The sequence below is a fragment of the Meles meles genome, chromosome 14 (genome assembly GCF_922984935.1).
Source record: "Meles meles chromosome 14, mMelMel3.1 paternal haplotype, whole genome shotgun sequence".
In the NCBI taxonomy this organism is placed as follows: domain Eukaryota; kingdom Metazoa; phylum Chordata; class Mammalia; order Carnivora; family Mustelidae; genus Meles; species Meles meles.
In genome coordinates, this window is record NC_060079.1 from 39976003 (window position 1) to 40003146 (window position 27144).

Consider the following 27144-nt stretch of genomic DNA (forward strand, 5'->3'; position numbering starts at 1 on the left):
TTTTACCAAGAATGTGGCTGATTTGGGGGATCCTTCTTACCTATGCCTGCCCCTGTACTAAGTGTAGCAGGAAACAAGGCTTTGTGTGGAATCAGAGATGTGCTGCATTTGACCCATGCTGATGCACGTGTCTTGCTTTTTTTTTTTTCTTAAGCTTATAAACATATCTCAGTGAACGATCTACTAGGTGCCTTCTAGAGGAATGAACTTGTGAGGAAAGGACACTCAAGCTCTCTGTCGAGCTTCACCCTGTGTGAGTAGACGTTGATATGCCTGTCTCCGACATCACAAATTATGGAGACTTAGGTGACAGTGTTGTGCTGGTAAAGAGACTCTGAAAAATAATCTCTGATTTATAGCATTTGCCAGTTTGTGTGGTATCAATATTCCTACCGTGGTTGATTTCAAGCTAGCCATATAACATCATTGAACATGGAGTTGGGAAGCGATGGGTAGAACCGACCCTTACTGACTGGTACAAGCTGGCCCAGCTCACCACTGCTGTGTCAGAGGGCACAGGCTCTGGGAAGGGGGTGCTGGGCAGCGGTTATTAGTTTGACCAGCACCTTGTTCTCTTTTCTGAAACTTGCCCTACCCTCTGGCAGAGCTGTCAGCTGGATGATCCTGATGGGACTGGAAGAGCTCAACTCAAGCTGGGCCAAGCAAAGTATTTTCTAACAAACTTAGATTTGGAATTTGGCTGATTTCATGGACAGAGATGTAGATCAGGAGGTACAGTGGTCATTTCCTTTCCATGGACTTAGGATAGAAACCTTCATCTGCAGCAAGAGAGAAGCAGCAACAAGATATATGAAGAAGGGAGTGACTGGGTTTCTACATCTCTGTAGTATGTGAGATGAGGAATACCTCTGTGTATTGATATGAGAGACTGCCCAACCCTATGTTGCTTTTCTTAAGCTCACTAGCACCATGTTATTTGAAGATAGAGATGGTAATAGTACAAAGGATCTGGCTGAAAAAACAACAGTTATGCCTTTCTTTTCTGTGTTAATCCTCCCCAGTGTTTGTTTAGAAATGAACAACTAAAATAATAAATTTTTGATTATGGGTTTTTTTGGAAATGTATATATTTATTTTTAAACCCCACCAAAATGATGGAGTGTGACTCACCTAGAAACAGTTTACAGGACTAATAACTCTAATAATGTATAGGCAACACAATTCCTATCCAAGATGCAGCTGTGTTGTAAAGTTTCAAATAATAAAAAAAAGTTTCAGATAATCAATTTATAAATTTGTGGCTTTTACTTTTAGAAAAACATTTATATAATCCATCATATGAGTTGCAAAATTGTTTCCGGATCTCCATAAACTATAAAATATAATTGAGTTTCAGTTATATAACAGGTGAACATTTTAACTAAACTATTACTTCAAAATACAATGTGTTAAAAGTAATTGTTACAGTATAGACACCAATGAAAAGAAATTTCTTGGCATAGGACACAACCACAACTTATTCAAGTGTCCATATTATCACAGAAAAAGAGGAGGTAATGGCCCTTTGACAAAAAACTGTGTTCTTTACTTGTAGAACATCTTTCTTCTGATATTTGGCAGTTATTCAGATCTTTAAAAATGACTTCTGTACAAAAACAAAACTGTGCAGATCCAACAATAAAATATTAATGGTAAAAACTAATTAATATCAATAATTCTACAACTATTGAAATGTAGGCCCAGTTCAGGACTTAGGCAGGCATAATATTTATATAGGAATTGAAAGAGAAAAGGTATTACCCACGTAACAGTACCATAACTGAAAATTAACTGTACGGTCTAATTTAACTTTGCAGGAGCAGAAATCAGCCTGTACTATGGTTATTTTCATATTAACTAGAAAATGTTAATTGCAATAGTCTTTCAAAAATGAACACATGATGCTTTATGTACTAGATGATTATGAAAAACAAAAATGTACCAATAGTTTATAGGACATTTTATTCCCATGACAAAAATATGCTGGTGTGAGTTATATTCATTCCTGTCAATCAGGTATTTAATTACATGATTTTCAGCTTTGTTTAAGCTCCCCAAATCCAAGCATATAATATGCAATATGAGTTGAGGATTTTAAAAATGAAGCCTGACTAATTCCCTTAGTATTGTCAAGACCCCATCCATGGCTAATTAGTATTGCTTTAAATTTCCAGGCATGTCAAATAGGGTTAATTGCCTCTTCTAAAAGAGAAGGTTAATACTTCATACCAAGGGGTACCTCTGTTGCCTATAAATATTTCAAACATATGGCTCTCAAATGTGATTGTCACTGAGCGGCCTGGGAGATCATCCGAACTTGGTGAAAGAGTCAATACTTTTCCAGGTCTCATTTCCAAGAGTTTATGAAAAGCCTCTGTTTTAAGAAGGTATGACTTGTTTCCACCTCCCCACCAACAGTCACTTTTAGCCTGAAGTAACTGTGGTGGGTTTCTCTGGTTCCGTATGCAATAGAAGCCAATAATAAGTTCCTTCGGGGGATTCATCCACTGAACACTTTCAAAAATTTTCAATTAATTTCTTTACTATTTTACCTGTGATGCCAGGACAGGCTGCTTGTGCCACAGCAATACTGTTCTCGAGTTCTTCAATTGCCTGATTCCTGCTAGTGTTATCCTCAACCTGCTGTTCAAGTTGAGCAAACGAAGGTGTGATTATCATAGACAAACAGCTCGGGATTTGCACAAGATTTTGTTGTGCCCCATTCTGTGGTTTCTTTGGATTGGGCTTTCTTTCACACGGTGGTAAAGCTCCATTTAGGAGGAGTATTATTTTCTCTGCTAGTGGATTCCAAACCAGAGCCCCCAGAATCAATTTCATCATCACTGACCCCTTCTGCCTTCCATCTCTTAAATCGAGCTATCAGTTTGGTCAGATAAGAAGTTTTCATTGAGGTGTGCCTGGGTGGCTGAGTCATTAAGTGTCTGCTTTTAACTCAGGCCATGATCTCAAGGTCCTGGGATAGAGACCCCATTTGGTCTCCCTGCTCAGCCGGGAGCCTGCTTCTCCCTCTCCACCTTGCTCCTGCTCTCTCTCACTATCTCTGTTGCTATCTCTGTCTCTTTCTCTCAAATAAGTAAATAAAAATCTTAAAAAAAGAGACTTCTTTGAATTTTTCTACAGTGAATTTATGTTTCAAGAGATTCTTTAGTTGCAGGACGAAATGATGGATCTTTGTTCAGGCAAGCGTCAATAACCTCCTTAAGGGACCTAGTAAAGTCTCCAGTAAGAGTTGGAGGACTGTTTTTGGGAATAAGATACAGAACTTTCATTGGATGCACTTCAGAGTTAGGTGGCCCTCCCTTGACTATTTCAATAACAGTAATTCCCAATGACCAAATGTCAGCTTTTGAGTCATCAGCCCCCTGTTGGCTCCCCATCAGGAGCCATCCAAAATTGTGTTCCAGCAAAAGTAGTCTTTTTAATATGTGTATCTCTCAGCTGGCCAGTAACTCCAAAGCCAGCAAGTTTAACATCTCCTTGTTCTGACAGCAAGACGTTGGCGGCATTTCTGTCTCGCTGAATTTTCTTCTTTGAACGCAGATTTCCCTTCTTTGAACGCAGATTTCCTTTAGCATGATGGCAGTCTGGAACTCCTCAAATGGACCTAGGGCTGAACAACCACCACCCAGGTATTTCATTATTTTCCATAAGTTTGAACACTTTAAATATGATCCACAGTGTTTTGTTACATATGAGCTGTTGCACTGACTCAAGTTCCTTCCTGCTGAATGTCTTCAGTTTGATCTTCGGCTTCCTCAAGGTCTATGATTTTAATAGCAACCACTTGCTGGGTACAGTTATCCAATCCTTTGAAAACTTCTCCAAAGGAGGCTTTCCCAGTGTGTTCTAATGTTGTGAAAAGTGCTTCTGGATCGACTATAGTATTCTACATCCCGGGACCTTGGACAGGCACGGGCGAGCGGGCCATGAAGGCAACTGCAGCTGCGCATTGTGCCTGTGGTGTCCCGGGCTCAGACTCGTTCTTCCTGGGAGTTTGTGGGGGCGGGGGGTGGGGAGCGGTAGCTCAGCGGTCCTCCCAGAATTTTCCACCAGAACACACAGAAGTGGGGTGGTTGTTCTCAGTGGGGATGTCTGGGACTCAGTCTATCAGCTGTGGCCGCTGCTCCTGCTGCAGGCGGGGCGCTGTGTGTGACCGTGGCCCTGAACTGGGCTCCACAGATGCCACGCCTCTGTGCCTCCCTTATTCATTTGACAGACAGAGCACAAGTAGGCAGAGAGGCAGACATAGAGACAGGGAGAAGCATGCTCCCCGCTGAGCAGAGAGCCCAATGTGGGGCTCGATCCCAGGACCCTGGGATCATGACCTGAGGTGAAGGCAGAGGCTTTAACCCACTGGGTCACCAGTGGTTCCGAAAGAACGGTTTTTATATCAGAGATGATTTCTTTCACTATACCAACTTCCAATAGGCTAGCGATTTTCCAAGCACCTTTCCTGGAATCCTGGCACCGTCTCAACTGCGCGGGAATGGAAGGACAAGTACAGTGGGTGGAGGTCCAGGCTCCAATGATAACATCCATCAGAGAAGCTCTGGGCTTATCTGTTTCTAATTTTTTTTGTTCCGTGTAAGATTTCATTAAACAAATGTTTGCGCTGCTGAAGCCTTAGGTCAAATTGTAGAGAGATCAGTTAGTCTCCAGAGTCTTTAGTGCTCCCCTCCTGCTCCTTCTCTCTCTGCTGGGCATTTCTGTCTTCTCGCAGTCTTTATTCCATCTTTTCACTAGCTGCAGCTCTTGACAAAGGGACAGATAACTTAGAACTCAGGAGTACATAAGATCAAAGCATTACTTTTCTAAGACTACCTGCATCCCAGTGGAGGACGACAACTGAAAAACAAAAATGCAGCTATTTTTATTTTTGTTTTTTAAATGTGTTAACATACAATGTATTATTTGTTTCAGGGGTACAGGTCTGTGAATCGTTGGTCTTACACAATTCATAGCACTCACCATAGCACATACCCTCCTCAATGTCCATTACCCAGCCACCCTCAGTTTGTTTCCTGAGATTAAGAGTCTCTTATGGTTTGTCTCCCTCCCCAGTCCCATCTTGTTTCATTTTTCCCTCCCTTCCCCTCACCCCCACCCTGCTTCTCAAATTCCTCATATCAGAGAGATCGTATGATAATTGTCTTTCTCTGACTTATTTTGCTTAGCATAATACCCTCTAGTTCCATTCATGTCGTTGCAAATGGCAAGATTTCAGTTTTTTGATGGTTGCATAGTATTCCATTAGTATATATACACTACATCTTCTTTATCCATTCATCTGTTGATGGACATCTAGGCTCTTTCCACAGCTTGGCTGTTGTGGACATAAAATGCAGCTCCTTTTAAAAATAGTAATTTCAACCATCATCCAAGAGGTGGTGCCATTTTGTCAGATGTAGGTATGTGATGTGGTTGGGATAGGGATAATTTTCTGGAATTTACTATGTAAGTGATTACACACTCTGAGGAGCCATGAGCTCTGTTCTGAAGTCAAGGGCATGATACTCCATCCTTATTTGGGAACTGAGTTTGAGGTGAGGTATTTCCAGTTTCTGTGTTGGTTTCACTCAAAGTACTTGTGTTTTCAGTACTAACATTTGCTTTTTTTTTAAGTTTCATTTTTCTTTTTTTAAATTTTTTAAAAAGATTTTATTTATTTCTTTGACACAGAGAGAGAGATCACAAGTAGGCTGAGAGGCAGGCAGAGAGAGAGGGGGAAGCAGCCTCCTTGCCGAGCAGAGAGCCTGAGACCCAGAGACCCTGAGACCATGACCTGAGCCAAAGGCAAAGGCTTAACCCACTGAGCCATGCAGGTGTCCCCATAAAGTTTCATTTTTCAATAGAAAATATGGAGAACTGTGCTCTGCTGGCTGTGGTATGTCTCTGACTTTCTTTGAAATAACTGTCCTTACTGATGTTTAGCTAGTACTTGTCTTTCTCATCTCAAGATTGGAGAATGCTTTTTAACAGAACTCCCAGGTCTCTAGATGGCGGTGGCTTATCAAAGTTATAGCATTAGTAAGACCATCGACAGGAAGATGGGCATGTGAATGAAAAAAAAAAAAAGAAGAAGAAACGAAAACAGAAGACTCCCCTGAGCATAATCATTCATACAGGTGCATAAAGAACCCTGTTCCATGTGCAGGGAGGCAGAAAAGTAGATCACACATTGGCTGAGAAGTTCTAACAAGCCATAGGCTTCAAATGGAATAAAATGCATTCCTCAGAAACCTCCAGGAGAGGAGATGGTGTGACATTTTCTGTAACGTGTATAAAATCTGGAAATTACCTTCATTCTCATGGGCTTTCTTTCTGGCCCATGTAGAAATGTAATCACATGTACTGGATTTTGTACTGAGCACATTTGACTTTAATTGTATTCACTGTAGTTGCTAGATTTTATTGTGTATAACTCAATTAACAGTATTGAATAGATTTTCAGCTATAAGTTTAAAGAGTAATTGCTCCTTGAGAGTTTTAGGGAGACAGAGAAAGGGATTTCATCGCTAAATAAATATGTAGTGTAAAGTATCTTGCACTCTTTTCTTGTTTTGTCTTGTTTCTGGTTTTTGGTTTGCCATACAATAATTTAGCTCTGACATTTTGCTATAGGTTTTGTTTGTAGGTATTCCTAATGGGACAATTATATATGACCTTAGTTTTAATAAAGATTTCTCTCTGAGGAAGATATCTTGTTTGCTTATCTTAAATTTATAGCCTACATTTTATTCAATTAATAGTCATTATTTCCTTAGGTAAGTTTTTCTTTCCGATTTTCTTTTATAGTTATTTTAATGTCACTGATTTACTGGAGTGCCTGCTATCTGCTGCTATGATTTGATCTTTTCTTATGAAGGTTTTTTTGCAGTGATGGGACTTTCTGTTATCGTTTTATTTTTATCATTTCCTCTTTCCCTGCCACTGAGTGCAATTTGATTGTACATGGACAACTATATTTTTTTAGAACTTGACACCTCCTTTCATAAGACTGTGGAAGGCTACAAGAGCTAAGATTGCCTAACATATAAACTGTTTGTCATGGTCAGAGCTTTCTTTTTTCACAAGTTCGACAAATACAGACATTGACCAAGCGTTTGCTACCTTCCTGCCCACACCTCTGGGATGAAAATTGCTACCCAGATAAACTGGAATGGAACAGTTTCTAAATATCGACTAAGTGTTAACTTAGTACTTTAGCCAGGAGAAGGAACATGTATGCCACTTCTATTACTCTTTGTGACAAACCTGTATTTGAAGTAGTAATATCCTCAATTCACCCGGGAGACAGCTTAAGTGTGTATCAGGTGAATCACATGGATTTTATGGGACTGGGCATTTCTTATATGTTTCTATATACATTTTTAAAGACTGCTTTAGGGAGATGTGAGCTCTAGGTGGTATCAAACAGCATTTTTGATATTCTGATGTCCTTGCTGCTGCACTATTTCTGAGATTCTGTCTAAATATTGGTGTTACCCTTGGGTTGTCCTTTTCTCCTTGTGAAAAGGGGCTGGAGAAAATCCAGTTAAGAGGTGTATAGATAGCTGCCACTTCTTAATATTTCCACATCTGATTTTTCTAATAGGAGAAATTTCTAGAACTCTATATGGAGGATCCCCTGGGGTTGACTGGCTTATAGGAATGTCAGCCATACTCATTTAATAAATATTTAGAAAGAACTGACTGTATGTGTGAAGTTATGAAGCCATTTATTTGTTACTTTTAACTCTCTGCTGTCTAAAGAGATTCGGTCTCAACTGGAAAAGCTAAGACACCAGCATATCTCTCTGAAAAGAAAAAGGACATAGAAAGTTGGGGGTACAGATGGTAAGATAGAGGTTGGCAGTGTGTATGGGGGAAATGGTCTAGAGGGGAGACCTGCTGGCTGGGATTGCTAGGGATATTTGAAGGGAGAAAAGTGTTCAATTTACATGGAAACCTGGAAGGTATTATTAGTCCCCCCCATTTTTTTTAAAGATTTTATTTATTTATTTGACAGATAGAGATCACAAGTAGACTGAGAGAGGAAGCAGGCTCCCCGCTGAGCAGAGGATGCAGGGCTCAATCCCAGGACCCTGGGATCATGACGCGAGCGGAAGGCAGAGGCTTTAACCCATTGAGCCACACAGGCGCCCCTATTAGTCCCCTTTTATAAGCTGAGGAAGTTGAGGCTGCCCAAGCATACAATTATATTGGTAGAAAGCACTATTCCAGAAGAGCAGGTTGTATGTTTGTGTGTTGGGGGTGGGGGGACACAAAGGTGAACATCAAAAAGAGATGTCCTTTTCCAAACCACAATAAGGTATGTGGATTTACAATGTTTTATTGCGTGAACTACAACATAAACCCTTTTTTATGTGTTTGACCACAAAATCAATAATGAAATATTTCATTGTTTTGAATGAGAAAATCTCTTCTATGGGTATGTATGAATATATTTCTTTTTTTTTTTTTAATATTTTATTTATTTGACAGAGAGAAATCACAACTAGGCAGAGAGGCAGGCAGAGAGAGAGGAGGAAGCAGGCTCCCCGCGGAGCAGAGAGCCCGATGTGGGGCTCGATCCCAGGACCCTGAGATCATGACCTGAGCCGAAGGCAGAGGCTTTAACCCACTGAGCCACCCAGGCGCCCCGTATGAATATATTTCTTATTAATGATTTCAAACTGGAACTATTTGGGGATTGGTCAGAGTTACAAGTCTTGTTTTAGGGTGGTAATGGACGAGAAATGAGTTTTGAAAAGTAAAACGTTAGGAAGGCTTGAATTCTTGTCTACCAACCCTGAAGCTGATATTCTTTTTTTTTTTTTAATTTATTTATTTGACAGAGAGCGATCACGAGTAAGCAGAGAGGCAGGCAGAGAGAGAGGAGGAAGCAGGCTCCCCGCCGAGCAGAGAGCCCGATGTGAGGCTCGATCCCAGGACCCCGAGATCATGACCTGAGCCGAAGGCAGAGGCTTAACCCACTGAGCCACCCAGGTGCCCCCTGAAGCTGATATTCTTAATGACTGGGTCTTACTCAGACTACATTAGTAGGGTTACCCACAGGTTTCTCATCAGAAGCATCCCAATCACCGTGTCATTCCCAAGGATGTCATGGCCCCACATGAGGGGGTCCATTGCTAATGGGAGAAATGGTGAGGGGGATGTACTATCATCTAATTTGTTTTAAAGCATTGATTAACCGAGTAATGTTTCTTTGTGTTATTCATAAGAAATTCAACTGTAATTTGAAGGTGCTTTCTTTTCTTGTTCAGATGTCCTATCTATCAACAAATCAAATCTGCAAAAATTCACTGAGAAAGGAATGACTTTAGACAGCCTTGTTAGGATAATGAGACACCTTTTTTTTTTTAAACAAATGAAACACGTGGTGAAATGTAATTTACCAAACTACACGCACAGCTGCTTGTTTCAAAATTATAGTTAAAAAACCACACTTATTTGAAATAAATAGGTCCTTGCTTTTCAGCGTGTGATCCTCTCCCTGGCAGCCTTGGTATCCCAGGCGGTTTGTTAGAAATACAGGGTCTCAGGTCCACCCAGGCTTCTGTTAGAATCTGCTTTCTAACAAGGTTTATAGGTGATTCGTAAGTACATGACAGTTTCAGAAGTTCTGCTCTAAGGCAAATTTAGGCTCTCAGGTGGATTAAGAATACCGGGAATCATCTTTGCCCTGCCCGAGCTTGCTTGTAATGGCAATGAGCTGAGAGCACATGAACTGGCAATTAACAAAAGGCGGCAAGAGTTAAGAGCTAAGCCCTGGTACCAACAGGAAAGGCTCTAAGTGTTCAGAGGAAAGAGCAATCAGAGCCAATTAGGTCCACCAGGGGATTTCAAGCTTACTGCCTTCTGGCGTTTCAAGGGTTTTTTTGTTGTTGTTGATGTTTAACCGTCCCGTGCTTGCCATTAACTCCTGCAGCCCTAGGGGGCAGTGTGGTATAGTAAAAATCAGGAGGGATCGCCCCAGTGTTCCTCTCAGCAGCCCCCTGATCTTGAGAAATCACTTAGTAATCCCTCTGAACCTCGGTTTCCTTATTGGCCTGCTAAAATAAAATAATGCCTTCCTCAGAGGGCTGTTGTAAGCATTAAAAGCAACACAAATAAAATGTGCAACACATATTAGGTACTCTATGTCTCTACTCGGCTCCTCTCCTTGCCTGATTCATACTTAGCAAATTCATACTTGCAACGAAGAAAATGATACTGTTTATTGATGCTCAGAGTGTGACCATGTTACAGTGAAGCAAATAAATCTGAGAGGAGTTGTCAGCAGTGACTAGTTTGACAGACAATGACTTTTCCCAGAGGGCGCTGCTGGTAAGCAGTTTCTCCAACTGCCAGGTGGGGAAGGGGTGGGAGAGGTCTAACCACAGTGCTTCCTCATGGTGGCTGTAGGAATTCAGAAGATGCCTTCAGTTTCCTGCTGACTTTCTTACCTTCCCCAGCCGTGAGAATCCCAAGAGCCTGGCTCTGTTGTAGCCAGGAGAATGCCCACACGCATGGGTCCCAGGCAGTGCTTCTCAAGCTTTGGCTGCACATTAGAATCTGCAAGGGATTTGGGAACCGCTAAGAAGAATCTCCCGGGGTAGAAGTTGAAGAAAGCACCCCAGGTGATTTTAATGTGAAGCCAAGGTTGAGAACCACTTTAAACCATTCGTCACAGGCTTAGAATTTGAATGCAAGGGGCACCTGGGTGGGTCAGCCGTTAAACGTCTGCCTTCAGCTCAGGTCATGATCCCAGGGTCCTGGGATCAAGCCCCGCATCAGGCTCCCTGCTCTGCGGGAAGCCTGCTTCTCCCTCTCCCACTCCCCCTGCTTGTGTTCCCTCTGGCTGTCTCTCTTTCTGTCAAATAAACAAAATTAAAAAAAAAATTTTGAATGCAAGTGAGAGACTTCCACCCCAAAGGGTGTGTGTCTCTGGCAGTCAACACATTCACCGCCCCAAAGGCGGCTGTGAACATACTCCCGTGGATTTTACAGCTCCTGAGAAAGATTTCAGTTTTATCTTTTTTTACAGTGTGACAGCTGAGAGAAAACAAAACAAAACAAAACTGAGATAAAAGCTAAGTTTTATACTTCCAGATGTTGATTGTTTCTCCCCCTGTTTTAAGTGGGAATCTTTGAATCCTGTCTGGTTTCCTTCTATATACTCTGTAGCATTTGGAGTACTTGGTAATAAAGAGTTTATTTCCTTGAAATTTGCTTGCATCTATTTACCTCCTTGTGATAGAGAAACCACCTTTTCCCTCTCACCTTTATCAGGTGAGAGATTGAATCATTTTTCAATATTTGTATGTTTCCTAAATTTTTCATTGGTTGTTTTCACCAAAATTCGTCAGCAAAGACACTTAAGATGCATGTGTAATTTGACCAGCTTAAGACACACTCTTTGGTGTCAGTGTAGCTCACATCTCTGTCTAAACCCTAAAGTTTCAGAAACAGTAAATATGTTTGTGTTCACGTATAGTAAATGGGATTAAGAACAGTAACTTTCTCTGAGGGCAGAAGTGAGGATTAAACCTGTTAATATTTCCAAGTATTACGAACAGTGCCTGGTGCCCAGGAAGCATTAGCTTATTTTATTATTCCTGCGAGTAGGGTCAGGGTTCACACCAGTGTTTGGAAACAGGGGCACAGATGACCTCTCTGTGAGAGTGAGAGGCTTCAAATTGTCTCCCTTCATCAAAATTTGCGACCGGAGAATAAACAAAACCATGATATGTTATTTTTACGTATATAATTTTATACACATATACAGATGATTGAAAGGGTTTGTGACATTCTGACATGTTTGTGATAGTTCCATGTGTGTCTGCCCTGGGAGAAGCTGTGTGCGTTAAAGCAGCATGGGTGGTGCTGTCAAACGCTATGAGTCATCAGGAGGTTTTCTGTTTTATTTTTTTTTTAACTTCTGTCAAAGAAGACATAAATCCATTGAAGTATGGACGTACCCTAAGCAAATGAGAGCTGTGTGTATTTTTGACATATCACTGCTTTACATCATTTTTTCTGCATCTAGTTTATCAACATATCTTATTAATTCTACCTGTAAAATATACCTTGAAACAGTTCACTTGATTTTAAAAAAAATTTTTTTTAAATTTTGAAAGATTTTATTTATTTGAGAAAGAGCGTGAGCAGGGAGGAGTAGAGGGAGTGGGAGAAGCCGACTCCCTCTGAGCAGGGAGCCCAATGTGCGGCTTGATCCCTGGAGTCCAGGGATCATGACTGAAGGCAGATGCATAACTGAGCGAGCCACCCAGGCACCCTTGAAATCCAGTGGATTTCAAGGATTTCTGCTAACACTGCTACAATCCTAGTGCTACCCTCTACTTGTTTCCAGTCTATTACCACAATAATTGTCTCCCTGTTTTCAGATTCACTAACTAGCAATCAGAGTAATCTTTGAAAGGAGAAATTGAATAGAGCCTTCTACACTATAACCCTTTCCGTTTCTTTCAATGGACCTTTGAGAAAAGAATCAGATTTCCTTGGCATGGCCTTCAGGCTTCCCGCCTACTTTTCCAGCCCCCTTTTCCAGCCCCACATTTGGCCTTCTCAGCGTTCCATCATTCAGCTCCTTCGTCCCTAGAGACCAAAATCTTTTCTCCAGGCTTTGGTAGGTGTGCTTCTCTTAGCCTGGAATCCTCCCTCCTCTTGTGGCCAACTCTTGCCCTGTCCCATTCCGCACATGAGGCCCTTTCTCCTCCTTCAGATCTGCATGTCTATGCCATCTCTTCAGAGAGGCGCCTCTTGGTCAGTCTGTTAAGACTGCATCCTATTCCATGCACCTGTTCTTTGTTATTATCTATTATCTGGTCATTTTCTTGACAGCACTCTTCATGTTTCCTTGGTTTATGTCTTCGTTTATCATCTGTTTCACTCAGTTGACTAAAACCTCAGCAAAGGCAGACAATCAATGCCACTATCACAGGAGATAGCCTTATGATACCACTTATGATCACCGAATATCATGGAATCTTTTCTATATTCGGGGGTGCTAATTGTCTCCCCCCTGCTGTTAGGAGGCTGTCTGCAGTGATAGAACTTTTGCCTTACTTCTAACACCTTAGCAGTAAATGGTGCATAATGTAAGCTATTGGACAAAGTGCTAAAATGATCCTGATAATTCTTTAGATGGATTGCGTGTTTTACAAAGAGTACATTTTTCCCACATAATTTTATTTTTTATTTTAATTTTTGTTGTTTGCCTTGAAATCTGAGTCAGTTTTATTAAGCCACAGGTGATAATCATGGCAAGTATTGTTGAACTACTAAGTACATCTTTTCAGATGGTCTCTATTTTTATTTTATTTTGGATAAATAGGTCATACACACAGGAATATTTAACATATTTGTACAGCCTAAAAAATAACAAAATGATACATTAATAAATGGAACAAAACAATAATTTTGAATGCCCTTATGTATCCCTCCATGATCTCATTTCTTTTCTCTCCTCTCCAAAAGGGAATGGGAATTCAGTTTTTTGTTTTATTATTGGCTTGCTTTTTAAATTTTTTTTTTTTTTACCACAGAGGTATTTTTCCCTAAGAAAGATATTATTTAATTTTACTTTTGATCTTTGTATAAATGGGGTTATTCTACACATGTTCTTATATGTCTAGCTTTCTTCTTTCAACGTAACTCTAGAGATTCATCTGTATTGATGAATGTAGGTTTAGTTCATCTATTTTTACGGCTTTATATTATTTGGTTACAATGTCCATGACACCTGATTTTTTCCCCATTCTATTCTACTTGGACAATTGTGTTATTTTTCTGTTCTTGATATTACAATTAATACTCTTCTGAACATTTTTAGATGTATCAGTTGGTGGACATCTGTGAATTTCCCTTAGATGTAAACTCATGTAGAACAGCTAGGTCATAAGGAGTACATATGTTCAAGTTTACAAGATAATGCCTAATTATTTCCCAAATTGCACAAATTGAAACTCACTAACAGTGTCTCAGAATTTCTTTTGGCTTATATCTTAGTCAATACTTTCAGATATTTATCAATCTCATGAGAATAAAAATGTCATATCACCGTGGGTCTTTTTTGCTTTCTCTTGATTAATACTGAGTTTAAATATCTTTTAATGGCCACTTGTGTTTCCTTTTCTGTGAAATGTCTGTTGATGTACTTTGACCGTTTTTATAAAAGATTGTCTTTTTCTTATTGTTTTATGGAAGTTTCTTATGTTCTGGATTTTAACCTTTCAGCAGTTATACATGGTGCAAATATCTTCTCATAGAAGGTAACTTGTCTTCTACTACTTTTATTGTGTGTGTATGTGTGTTTTCCTGAATAAAAGTCCTTTAAGTGTAGTTGAATTCATTTATCTTTTCTTTATAGTTTGCACTTTTTGAGTTGTTTAAAAGAAATTCTTTCTTATGCTGAAGCCATAAAGGTATTTCCTGATTTTTTTTTCCCTAAAAGTTGTTCCTTTCATATTTAAGTCTTTGATCTACCCGGGATAGATTTTTTTTATCAATAACAAAGTGGATATTTTAATCCGTTTTCCCCCATATAAGTTACAATTGTTCCAGCTTAACTTTTCAGTCCTTTTTTTTTTTTTGACTATTTAGCTGTGTTATAACTTCATCTTATAGTAGGTTTTTGTATATGAATGGTCTATTTCTGGGATCCCTATTCTATTTCCTTAGTTTGTCTATCCATGTATTAGTATGTTGATGCCTAAATTATTTTACCTTTATAATAAACAAATATTCAAAAGAAAAAATACCTCCAATTTTATTTTTTCCTTCAGGAGTGTTTCAGTTATTCTCAAACCATTGATCTGCTATGTATATTTTAGAATCAGGTTGGCAAATTCCATAAAATACACTGTTAGAATTTTTCTGGCAATTGTATAGAATCTATAGACTGTTTTAGAAAGATTGGTATATTTATAATACTGTTTATTTCTGTCCATGAACACAGTATATCTTTATTTATGTCTTTAATATTTTAAACATTAAAAATATTTTCTGAATAAAGATCTTGTATAACTTTTGTTAGATTTATTACTGAGCATCTTACTTTTTGTTGCTATTTTAAATGATATTCTTTTAAAAATAGACTTTTCTAACCTCTATTGATTTATTGAAATACAATGGGATTTTTATATATTGATTTTATGTCTATAAGTCTTGCTAAACTCTTACTATTTCTCATATATCGTCTATACATTCTTTGGGGTATACTGTGTAGACAATTATCATTTGAGACTGTTATTTCTTCCTGTACAATCCTTGTTTTTAATTTTCTCTTTTCATTTTGCTTGCTGGGAAAGAATAATATGGTGGTTAAGAGCATGGTTTCTGTAGTCAGACTGGTCTGGGTCAACCACCTCTGCTACTAACTTGCTATACAGCTGCGGACAAGCTATATAACCTGAGGTTTCTCATCTGTAAAAATGGGTAACAGTACACCAACCTCATAGAACTTTGTATGGATTAAATAATTATCATGTAAAGTGCCTAGAACAATGCCTGGCACATGGTGTACCTAGTAAGTATTAAATGTTATTATTAGACATTCCAATATGACGTTGAAATGACATGTATTGGATTTTGTTTTTATTTAATTGAGTTTGAAGATATTTCTCCTTTAGTATTTACATACTTTGTCTTTGGTGTCTTTGCTTGTTTGTTTATTCCCGTGTCAATACCTTGGTGCCTAAATTACTTAGCTTTATTTTATAGCAAGTCAATATTTGGAAGGACAAATACATCCAATATTTTTTTTCTCCCTTCAGGAGTGTTTAGTTATTATTTAGACTACTGATCCTAATATACATTTCTTCAAAAAATTTTAAAAACTCCATGAGGTGAGGAAGTTGTATATTGCAAGTCTCTTCTATCTAACATTAACATAATTATTTTTCTCCTAAGAAGCACTCTTTTAATAATCGGCTAGTGTTATGCTATTGTAGTGTTTTAGTTTTACTTTGTTTTTTTAAAGTCTCAAAATGTAGACATTTTTCCTGATTATTAAATTATAGGGTTGATGTTTGTTTACATTTACCCCCATGTCTATAATTTTCAAAGCTCACAATTTCTTTTTGCATCTTGGACCTCCCTTCTGAGATAATTTTTCTTCTTACTGGTGTTCCTCCTTTGGACATTTCTTTGGAGTTTTTGTTGATAGCAAATACTCAATTTTTTTTTTGTTTTTGTTTTTCTCTTCTTATCCAATTTTTTTTTGAAATACAGTTTCTTGTTTTTATAATTCTTTGCTATTTTTTTCTGAGCATTTTGAAAATATAATGCCATTCTCCTCTGGCTTCTGTTGTGACTACTTAAGTTACCTTTCACTGTTTTTTTATAATTCTTTTTTATATCATTGGTCTTTTTTTTGCCCTATTTTTAAGCTTGTCTCTGGTGTCAGTAGTTATAATATAATGTGGGTTTATTTCCACTTGTTTTTGTATAAGACAGATTGTTGCTGAATCTGAGGACCAGTCTTATCAATGGTAGAAAAATTTCTGTTATTTTTATTTGAATATTTCCTCTATTCTATTCTTTTTTCTCTTGCCATATGATATTCTTTTTTTTTTTTTAAGAATTTTTATTTATTTGACACAGACAGAGAGAGAGAGAGCGCACAAGCAGATGGAGTAGTAGGCAGAGGGAGAGGGAAAAGCAGGCTCCCCGCTGAGCAAGGAGCCTGATGCGGGGCTCGATCCCAGGACTCTGGGATCAGGACCTGAGCTGAAGGCAGACACTCAACTAGCCGAGCCACCCAGGCGCCCTGCCATATGATAGTCCATAGTTTCTACTCTTTTGACTGTCTACATTAATTCTGAGTAATTTCTTCACGTCTATATTCTGGTACATTAAATAATTTTTATGCTGTGTCCTATAGTACTATTTAATCTTTAATTTAATTTTTAATTTACTTTTTTACTTGTAGAGGTCAGAGTTTGGTGTTCCGAAGTGTCTCATTCCATTGCCATACTTTTTTTTTTTAAATTAACACATAATGTATTATTTGGTTCAGGAGTACAGGTCTGTGATTTATCAGTCTTATACAATTCACAGTGCTCACCATAGCACTCATTGCCATACTTCTAATGACCTCTTTTATTTACTTTTAAAATGTATTAAACTCATTTTAACAAGCACATAGTTTTGTGAATCTCCTTCTGTACTTTGTTGTTTAGGTTCACTCTCCTCCTGTTTCTTTGGTCCTCATGTATTCCACGAATTTTGATTATGAGTTCATGTCTCTGGGTTATTCTGTCTAGGAATTCTTTGAAGTGTGGGCTTAAAGTACCTTTTCTCATGTAGGATTGCATTTGTTTCTGCCAGGTGCCGGAAGATACTACCAACATGAGTCCATTTCCAAATAAAATTTAGCTTGCAGTTTTCGGGTTCCCCAGGGAATATAACTTCTATTTCTAAATGCGTGTGAGTGTGGGCTCCATTCAGAACTAAGCATGTAACTTCCCCATCTTACTTTGTCCAACGGGGCTTTCCTGGAGATCACTTACTGCTGTTGTTGCCTTATGGAAGCCTTAACTTATTCACTCGTCTCTGTTACAAATTTTTGCATTCTGCAAGCCCCAGGCATTGCCTCCTGTTCCCCATAGTCATGGGACCGTTAAAACTCAGTATCAAGACCACCAGAGGTTAGCATACTCCCTCAGAGCAGGGCCTGCTTCAGAGCTTGCTTCCCTCTCTGGAAACTTTCTACTCTTTTTCTGACATCTGCAGATTTCCCTTAGCTTGCTATTAGCTCAGCCATATGGTTAAAATGCTGGGTAAAGATTTTTAAACATATTTTTAGAAGGAGCTTCTGGACAGCTAGTATGTTCTACTCATCCTTTTTTGTGATTTCTTTTTGTTTTTGGTTTCTACATCCTAACTTCTACACCATTTCATAGAAGTATTCTTTTAAAATAAAATAATAGTAGCTCATATTTATTTTACTGAAGTATTAGGACTCAGCTAACTGCTTGACATGTATAACCCAATTTAATGCTCGTAAAAATCCATCCTGGTATGTACGATGATTATTTTCATTTTAGGGATGAAAAAACTGAGGTCTGGAGAGGTTAATAACTTCTCCCAGTTCATACTGCCAGGCTTTTTGGAGCCAGACCTCAGCTCATGGTGATCTGATTCCAATAATGGTTTTGTTCCCTTTTTTTTTTTTTTAAGATTTTATTTATTTATTTGAGAGAGAGAGAGGAGAGACAGAGCATAAATGGGGGGAGCGGTTGGGAGGACAGAGGGAAAGGGAGAAGCAGGCTCCCCACTGAGCAGGGAGGCTGATAGGGGACTGGATCCCAGGACCCTGTGATCATGACCTGAGCCAAAGGCAGACGCTTAACGACTGAGCCACCCAGGTGCCCCAGGTTTTGTTCTTTTTAGCTCCTACTTTTTATCAAAATATTTTGAACATTCCAAAGAGTTGAAATAATAATATTATGAACTTACACCCTCAATATTCAACTGTTTTGAACATTTGGTTGTATTTGCATTCTCTCTCTCTCTGTACACACACATTTTTGCTGTAATATTTTGAAGTAAGCTTTAGATATCATGACACTATGCCTCTCAATATTGAGACTTCATTTCAAAGTGAGGTTTTAGCTATCTTCGAAGTGGTCCCTTTGGTAAACTCTTATTGCTTTTCCCAGCAATGGGGAAAGTACTTGAGAGGAGGGATTCTGTTTTCTCTGAAATTGGGGGTTTAGCAAAGTGCCTGGTACTTAGCAGGGGCATCAATGAATGGTTTGTCGACAGAGAACCTAGGTAAACAGAAGAAGAAAGTAGTTACCTAAGATAAAACATTTGTTCCAGGAATTGGCAGGAAAAGGAATACTTTGAAGGGGCTAGCTACCTTTCCCTGAGGATCATGGAGTAGCATTTCACCCTGAGAAGGAAAGCAGGGAACATCCTCATATATCTATGTGTCTGAGCAGTTATCACCCTGTCATACACTATTTTGTCCCCCAGCTGGATGGTGACTCCCTGGGTAGTGATTCTGCGTAGCTAGCCAATTGTACGCTTCCTGGTACAATTGCATGCATGAATGAATTCATTCCAGTGTACTGTTTATATAGCAAGTGTAGTTTCTACCTTCTTATTGTCACTCGTCTTGTTACGGAAGCCAATTCTGAAACCGTTGCTCCTACTGAAACCATTAGCATTTCTTCTGTCAATATCTCTCCGAGGAAAGCAGAGCCAAGCAGGGGATATTACTTCCATAGGAGATCTGAGGAATATTACAAGTGAATTAGTCCAAACTTGAATCTAGGTGTTCTAGCTCCAAGTCCAGTTGTTCCTCTCTGCTATTCCTTTTGCTTTTGTATTTGTCAAGGTCTCACTACATACTGGGAATGACTCCACAGATTAAAGTAGCTAAGAAGTGAGGAGCGGAAGCAGGATGTCTGCAGAACTGCTGATTTCGCTGGCACCTGACATCCGTAATAGGACATGACTGGTATTAGCTGCTTTTTAAAACTCAAGCTATTATAAATAATTATGCAATCCTAATAGAATGCCAAAATATGCTTTGAGGTGAACATTATTTAGACATTTATAGGAACCGCTTATGAAATATAAGTATTCTTTATTAAAATGTATTTTGTGTGTAGGCATATATGCAAAATGTGTGTGTCTGGGTGTATGGTGCTGTGACCTATGCCTAGCTTTGCCTGCACTCATGGGTGGGAAAGGAAGAGAAGAATCTGATGGATCAGGGAAGGTCTAAATTTCCTTGGGGCTGAGAGGAGAGATGAGGGCTAAGAAGGACTGAGGTGATTGCCTTGAATATCAGCTCAAGTCAGGCTCCAAATTTTGGGGCCAGTAGGTACATGGTGTGGGAGTCTGTTTTCACAATATAGATGCAGGGATTGTTTGCACACTTTTGACCCAGGCACACCAGCTACTGGGGGCCTGCTTGTATGGAGGCATGGGTGGATCATTTGCTGGGGTTGGCACAGGAAACCACAGAGGGGCCAGCGAGCTCCGTATTGATTGGCTTCAATGAGTTGCTTTTATTCTAATCGTGAATCCATTCCTCCATTTATATTATCTTTCCTTTCGAAAAGCCTCTTACTAATGCACAGATTGCTACTAGATTGTTCTATGTTGACCTCTAAATTGATGTTCAAGTTTTTAAAGGAAGGTAAACATTACCCAGTTCAGAGTGAGTCTGCATAACATATCAGTGCTGAATGGTGTGATCTGCGATGTTGATTCAACATAGTCCCTCGAAGACAGAGGATTTGTTCTGTTCTTGGATCTTTATACCCACACTTGGACAGGAATCTATTATCTCTCTGGTATTCAGTATTCCTTTGTCTGATGTTTACCTCCTCTATCATCATCATCATCTATACAGCTATTACACACTTGCAAAGGAAGACATATTTAGAATCAGGTATCAGATGTAGAAACACAATGTAATTGCTGAAAATCAGCTGTAAATTGGTAGTTTTATTTCATGCAACATTCAACTTTTTGGCAGTAACTACCTCTGTAATCTCCCAACACTCCTCATTATAAGGAGCTTCCCTGGCAAAAATATTGTGAATAATATAAATGGAATCTTTAAAAAAAAACTTGGTGATGTCTATAATTCTTTCTATTATAGACCTCCAACTTCTTAGAGGAATATCAAATGTGGTTGTGGCAACAAGTATGTTCTTAATGGCAGCCTTATTTCATTTTTCAGCAAAATGGAAGGAGATAAAAACACTGGCTCAAGATCAGACCTTTAATGTATTAAGTTAGGAATAACACAGGGCATTCTAGATACTGTGCAAACAAAACAAACAGTAAAACACCATTGTCAAACAGTGAGGAAACAAGATGCACTGAGAAATCTTGTATTTAGACTTTATCTGCTTAGGAACCTATGGACTCCGTGGAAGGTAAGAGTAATTGCATGTTCTTTGCGGGGAAGAATTGGGTAGCCCTCTGGTGCAAAGTGGCTTCTTGGAAACCCAGGTTACTATTTAATAGAATCAGACCAGAGAACAGACCTCTCTGCCTGCCACTTTTTATAACCATCCTCCTGGGTAGGGAGGTAAGATGGAAGGTGGACTTGCACCAAAGCCTTGACTCTCATTGAATGCAGAGCAGAAATAAGAGGATCCTGGAGAGGGAGGGAGAGAAAATAAAAGCCAATCACTGATTTTTAGATTTAGAATGTTTGAAATATAAGTTGGGAGTGGGGAGAATAGGCATGTGGCCTTCATAGAAAAACTTCATATGACTCTGTTACTTCTTTCTCAAGAACTTGAAGACTCTTTTATACTATGGAGTTGAAGGCAGAAAGCTTAGTTTTGAATATTTGCTCTGCCACTGAGTTCTGGGCTCTAGCTAGAAACACTTCTCTGTCTCCCACATTCATCTTCTCCCCAGGTATATGGAGAGAGCTCACTCATATGGACCTCTTCCCAAAGGAAATCAGCGCAGGAGAAAAAACAGACTCTCCAACTCCCTGCCTGCCAACTGCAGGTTAGAAATAAGCTGTGAGCCAGGCTCCTTCTGAACCCAGAGCCATGGTATTCTCACTCAGAAGGCCTTCTCTTCTTTATTGTTCAATCCTTGGTCCAAATGGCCTCATTTGTTAGTTTATTGTTAGTTTTCTATCTGTGTACTTAGGCTGTAAACACCCTGAAGGAAAGACCATGTTTCTGTTTTGTTTTGTATATATATATGTATATGTGTGTGTATCAAATAAGTGATATATACATAACTGATATATATAATATAAATTATATATGATATAAATGGCACATAAATATAGATCTAAACATTCCACCAGGATATTCCTAATGCTATGTATAGTTTCTGATATATCAAAGTTTGAATGAACAAAGGAGTGGATTTTTTTTTTTTTATTATCTGTGCTTCATTTGGGCAACTTACTGACTTATTGTCATTCCTTTTTCTTTTTTTTTTTTTAAAGATTTTATTTATTTATTTGACAGACAGAGATCACAAGTAGGCAGAGAAGCAGGCAGAGGGAGGAGGAGGAAGCCGGCTCCCTGCTGAGCAGAGAGCCCAATGCGGGGCTCAATCCCAGGACCCTGGGATCAGGAGCCAAAGGCAGAGGCTTTAACCCACTGAGCCACCCAGAGGCCCCTCACTTCCTTTTTCAATCCAGAGGAGCTGTGCTCCCTGCAGAGCTGGGGCCCTGTCACACTTACCCCAGCCATCTCCCAGCCCTGATGAATGTCCTCCTACCTGAGCTTTTTTGAGCTGTGCCAGCTTCTCTGTGAGACGTGTGAGGGCACCGAGGCTGAGGTGGGCTGAGGTGAGTCAGTGCCGTGACTGTGACGTGACACCCCAGCGTGGCCTGAGATGCTTTCCCTGCCTGTGAATCGAGTAGCTAGCGTGCTACCGTGGCTTCTCTCATTTTGGCTGGGAGATGATATCTGCTATCTCCTGGGTCAATTCTAGCTCTGTGTTCCATGTTTGTATTAAAAGGTTAATTGCTTTACACCTGTACATCCCCAGCCTGGCTTCTCCAAGAAAGGAAAGCAGTGCAATGAGAGCTGTATTTCTATTCTAATATCACTCGCTCCATCAAGTGCACAGAATCTCTTTGTTTGAGGCCAAATGCACAATCCCGTTTGAGAGACAGTTGCTCTTGGCAGCGAGGAGCAACTGCTTGTTCAGAAACCCTTGAAGATATTGCTCCATCTTTCTGTTTACTGTGGGCTGGTAGAGGATGATTCCTTATTTTCTAAGGGCTGTCTTTAATGAGCACCGGGTGGCTTTTTGATGTTGCCCTCCCACAGACTACGGGGAAAGGCAGTGCTAGGAATCATACATTTTCAATTGTAGAAGTATTTTGTATCGAACCCCGTCGAAAATAACACTGCCTTTGGGACACAGAAAATCCAATTTGATAGCACTGTTTCTGCTCTTTTCTCTCGGACACATTGTATCAGTTAGGGTGATGTCCGTCAGCTTTTTCACCGCAGCTTTTTTTTTTTTTTTTTTTGACCTGGAAAGTGATTTGAGATCAGGCGCTATGCTGTTGGTTAGGACCTGAAAAACCGTGTTTATAAGCAGTAGTGTCTGAAAATGACCCTACTTAATACCTAGTGGTTTAAAATCTATAGAGAAGAAAGGAGGAAGGTTATTAGCCCACATATTTTTCTTGGGAACACTCCGTGTGTGCAAGTACTCAGTTATTTCGTAAGGGCACTCTGTTGACTGTTCTACACCCTGGACATCCTTGGAGAAAGAGAAAAAGGAATGTGGGGGGCTGACAGGGGAGGTTCTGGTACCTGGAATTTCTACTCTCTAAACTAGAGACAGATGATGGATGAGGGATTGTATTCCCAAACAGAGATCTCATTGTGAGTTTGCAAATAGTCATTCATATGGTTTGTCATTAATGTATTCAACATGTATTTAAGTGTCTACTATATATCGGGCAGGACTAAAAAGAGTATCTGGATCTTGTCCTCCAGATTTTATAGTCTAGTAGGGGATAGCGACAATAAAGCATTATAATGACTGAAATTCAGATATGTACAGATACAATGTCATCTTGGGCCACTGTTTCTTAACCTTTTTTTTTTCATCTACTCTTCCCCCTACACACCCAAAGAACCTTTCTAGACATTTTTATCTCAGTCACTTCTTCCCACATGACATTTAAATACGACACGTGTCGCATATCTGTTTACGATCTGCATGTGTACCTGTGCTTTATACAAAAAAGGGCAAAATTTTTTTGCCCCTTAAAATCAATGTTTGCCTACTTGGGTGTGATGTCACTCACAGTTGAGGATGTCTGTCCTAAGGAAAAGAAAAGTCTTTCTCACTCAGGAGAGTCCAGTAGGACTTGATAGAAGAGAGATGTGTTACCTAGAGTATAAAAAGATGAGTAGGCGTTCTTTCAGGTAGAGCAAAGGATTAGCAGTGTAAAGATGGGAGCAACATGTGCAGTAGAGAAACATGAAGGTGACCCTTCAGCATGTAGCCTCTCTCTCAGATGAAGAACAAGGAGGATGACGCTGGCTCAGACACACCAGAGAGTATTCCTGGTGCCCCCTTGTCTCCCCCTCTCCCCGCACAGCCCTCCTGCTGAGCCTCTGCCCTTGTCTGCTCACCTTCAGCTATGCAAGGGACAGGCTGTTGTTGGCCAGGAAGTGACTGAAGGGACAGCATTGTCACTACGGAATGCGGCCACACTCTGAGAGCAGCGCTGGGTGAGGGCTTCTGGCCTCTGCAGGGCGACTTCAAGGGCAGGCTGCTGCCTGGTTCTTGGGCAGGTTTTGGGTCCCATTTTGCTTTTTGTTCATTAACATGATCTTGAAGATATTCAATGAGAGGGAAAATAAGCACTATGATACTAAATTAGAAATAATTTGCTACACTCAGATGTCATGAAAGGATAAGAAATTCAATGATCCACCCCAATCCGCACCCCTGGAACCAGGGAGGAGGCGAGACCAGTGGACAGTCTTCTGTGCCAGTCCCGACCCAGCATCAAGAGTTCAGCCTGAAAGGCAGGCTACAGTCAGCCCTTGTGATGTTTCTGGAAATAACTTTTTGCGCTATTTTCCCTGAAGAACCAAGAGGTTGGCCAAGTTGGCTGAGAGCTAAGTTCAAAGCAGACTTAAGGTAGAAAACCTCCCCCTCTGCAGGGCTGGGTTGGTGCAGGCTGAAACCCATTCTGTTTCACAGAGCACGGGGCTTGCCCTGAGAGGCACCCACATGAGCTGGTGCCCTCAGGGTCCTGGCAGCACTGACCACCTGTGGCTGGCAGGAGGCATGTGAGAGACCTGCCAGGTGACTGATGGTGGCTGCTGGCATGTACGGTTCTTCTCCTGAGTGGTCTTCTCCCATCTTGCTCCAGGCTTTATTCTATTTTCGAACTGTTTTAGGTATTACTGCTCAGAGTGAGCCTTCTTATTCCTAGTCAGTCAGTGCAGTGGGCCCACATGGGGACCCAGCAGAGGAAGAAGCCAGAGGCGCTGTGGCTAGAGCAGGTGGCATTTCCACTCTGTTGCCTACCATGCGTGGCCATGAGGCTCCTGCTCTGTGCAAGACCCTTTCAGGACTATTGTCACATGTTCTAACTGCAGGTGGGCCATTTAAGTGAGCTTGTGCTGGAGGAGTGCCCACGGGTGCAGCTGGCGGTCTGGGGAGCCTCCTTGCCTCCTGGCACCCAGCCCTCGGGGTGAGACTGCTGCAAGGTGGGTGGGCACTGGCACATAGGCTCACACTGGAGGCCAGGCAACACACAGGTGGAGGTCGGGGGTCCTGCCTATCCTTCCCTGGCTCTCAGCACATCCTCCCAGAGGGACAGGCTTCAGAATATGGAAAGAGTGGCCGACCTCACTCCTTTCCCAACATACAGATCTGTGAGCCCATGTGACACTGGGCCACTGTGTTGGTTTTTTGTTATTTTGGCTGTGAATTCTCTTGTGCAATTGGCAAAAGCTACATTTTTACTGTCCTTACAAGCACAGCTGGTGTTGTCTGTAGGTGCCGGCCGTGGGTGTATCTCTGTGAGTATATATGTGTGTCTATGTATATATCACGCAGCAGGTGTGACTGCTGCTCTCCAGTGAGAAGCAACAAGTACAGTAAAAGTTGACTTAAAAAAAACAACAAAAACAACAAAGCAAGCAAGCAAGCTCTTTTAGGGGGCATTCTTTTCAAAGTGTTGCTTACCTGATTTGCCTATCATGTGCACCAAGATACTGATTATAATTGGCAGGTTCTGCCTAGTTCAGGTAAGTGTCTTCATAGTATCTGAAAATACTCTTATTCATGTGATTTTTCTTTGACAAAGAAGAATTTGTCAAGAACGTTTGAGCTTAAAATCTGGAATAAGGGCGCCTCGGTGGCTCAGTGAGTTAAAGCCTCTGCCTTCAGCTCAGGTCATGATCTCAGAGTCCTGGGATCAAGCCCCAGAACAGTCTCTCTGCTCAGCAGGGAGCCTGTCTCCCACTCTCTCTCTGCCTGCCTCTCTGCCTACTTGTGATTTCTGTCTGTCAAATAAATAAATAAAATCTTTTTAGAAATCTGGAGTAAAAACAATGTTTATTTCATAAATATCCATAAAAATGTGTGCATCAGGCAAGGGACAGATGAATAGGTAGAACATAGAGGATTTTTTGGCCATTGACACTACCTCTACATGGATACATGTTATCCTAGATTTGTCCAAACCCATGGAATGTTCACAATCAAGAGTGGACCCTAATTTAAGTTATAGACTCTGGGTAGTAAGGATTTGTCAATGGAGGTTCATCAATTGAAACGATACACACTCTAGTGGGAATGTTGATGATGGGGAAGGAAATGCCTGTGTGGGAGCAGGGAGTTCATGGGGAATTTCTTACTTTTTGCTCAATTTTCTGTAAGCCTAAAACTGCTCTAAGAATAAATTAAGTCTATTGAAAAAAAAACCCTTAAAAAGTATGACTGGAATAAACTCATAATCTGTGTAGCTAAGGATCTAATTAAAAGAAGCATGAATCTGGGGTCAAATAGAGTTAGGGTTCAAATTCCAAACATATAAATTAATTGAATGAGCTTGAGTAAGCAGTATCCCTCAATTTCCACATCTGCAAAAAGGGGGAAAATATCTCCATCACAGATGTATTAAAATATATGCCTACCCACCCTTTAAAAATGCCGTCTGAGGGGCGCCTGGGTGGCTCAGTTGGTTAAGCGGCTGCCTTCGGCTCAGGTCATGATACTAGCGTCCTGGGATCGAGTCCCATATCGGGCTCCTTGCTTGGCAGGGAGCCTGCTTCTCCCTCTGCCTCTGCCTGCCTCTCTGCCTACTTGTGATCTTTCTCTCTCTCTGACAGATAAATAAATAAAATCTTTAAAAAAAAAATGCTGTCTGGGGGAAAGTGGTCCAGAAGGCCTCCTAATTACCAGGGCATGAAGAATACATTAGTGAGAGGTAAACTAATATCTTTGGAGAGCTCTGTGGATCATTCTCTATAGATCAGAAAGGAAATTCTGCCATTGAAATATGAGAGAATTTCTTCCATTGAAATAAACTCTCTGAATTTAGTAGGGATAATGGGAATGCCAGAAGTCCACTTAGAAGTCAATGGAGATGATGGGGATTTCATGCCAATAATGGGGATTTTG

The 27144-nt window shown here is 40.3% G+C and overlaps 1 pseudogene; it reads right to left on the reverse strand.

Moving 5' to 3' along the window:
- Positions 1–2517: 2517 nt before the first annotated feature.
- On the reverse strand, positions 2518–24873 carry LOC123956057 (annotated as a pseudogene).
- Positions 24874–27144: the final 2271 nt, after the last annotated feature.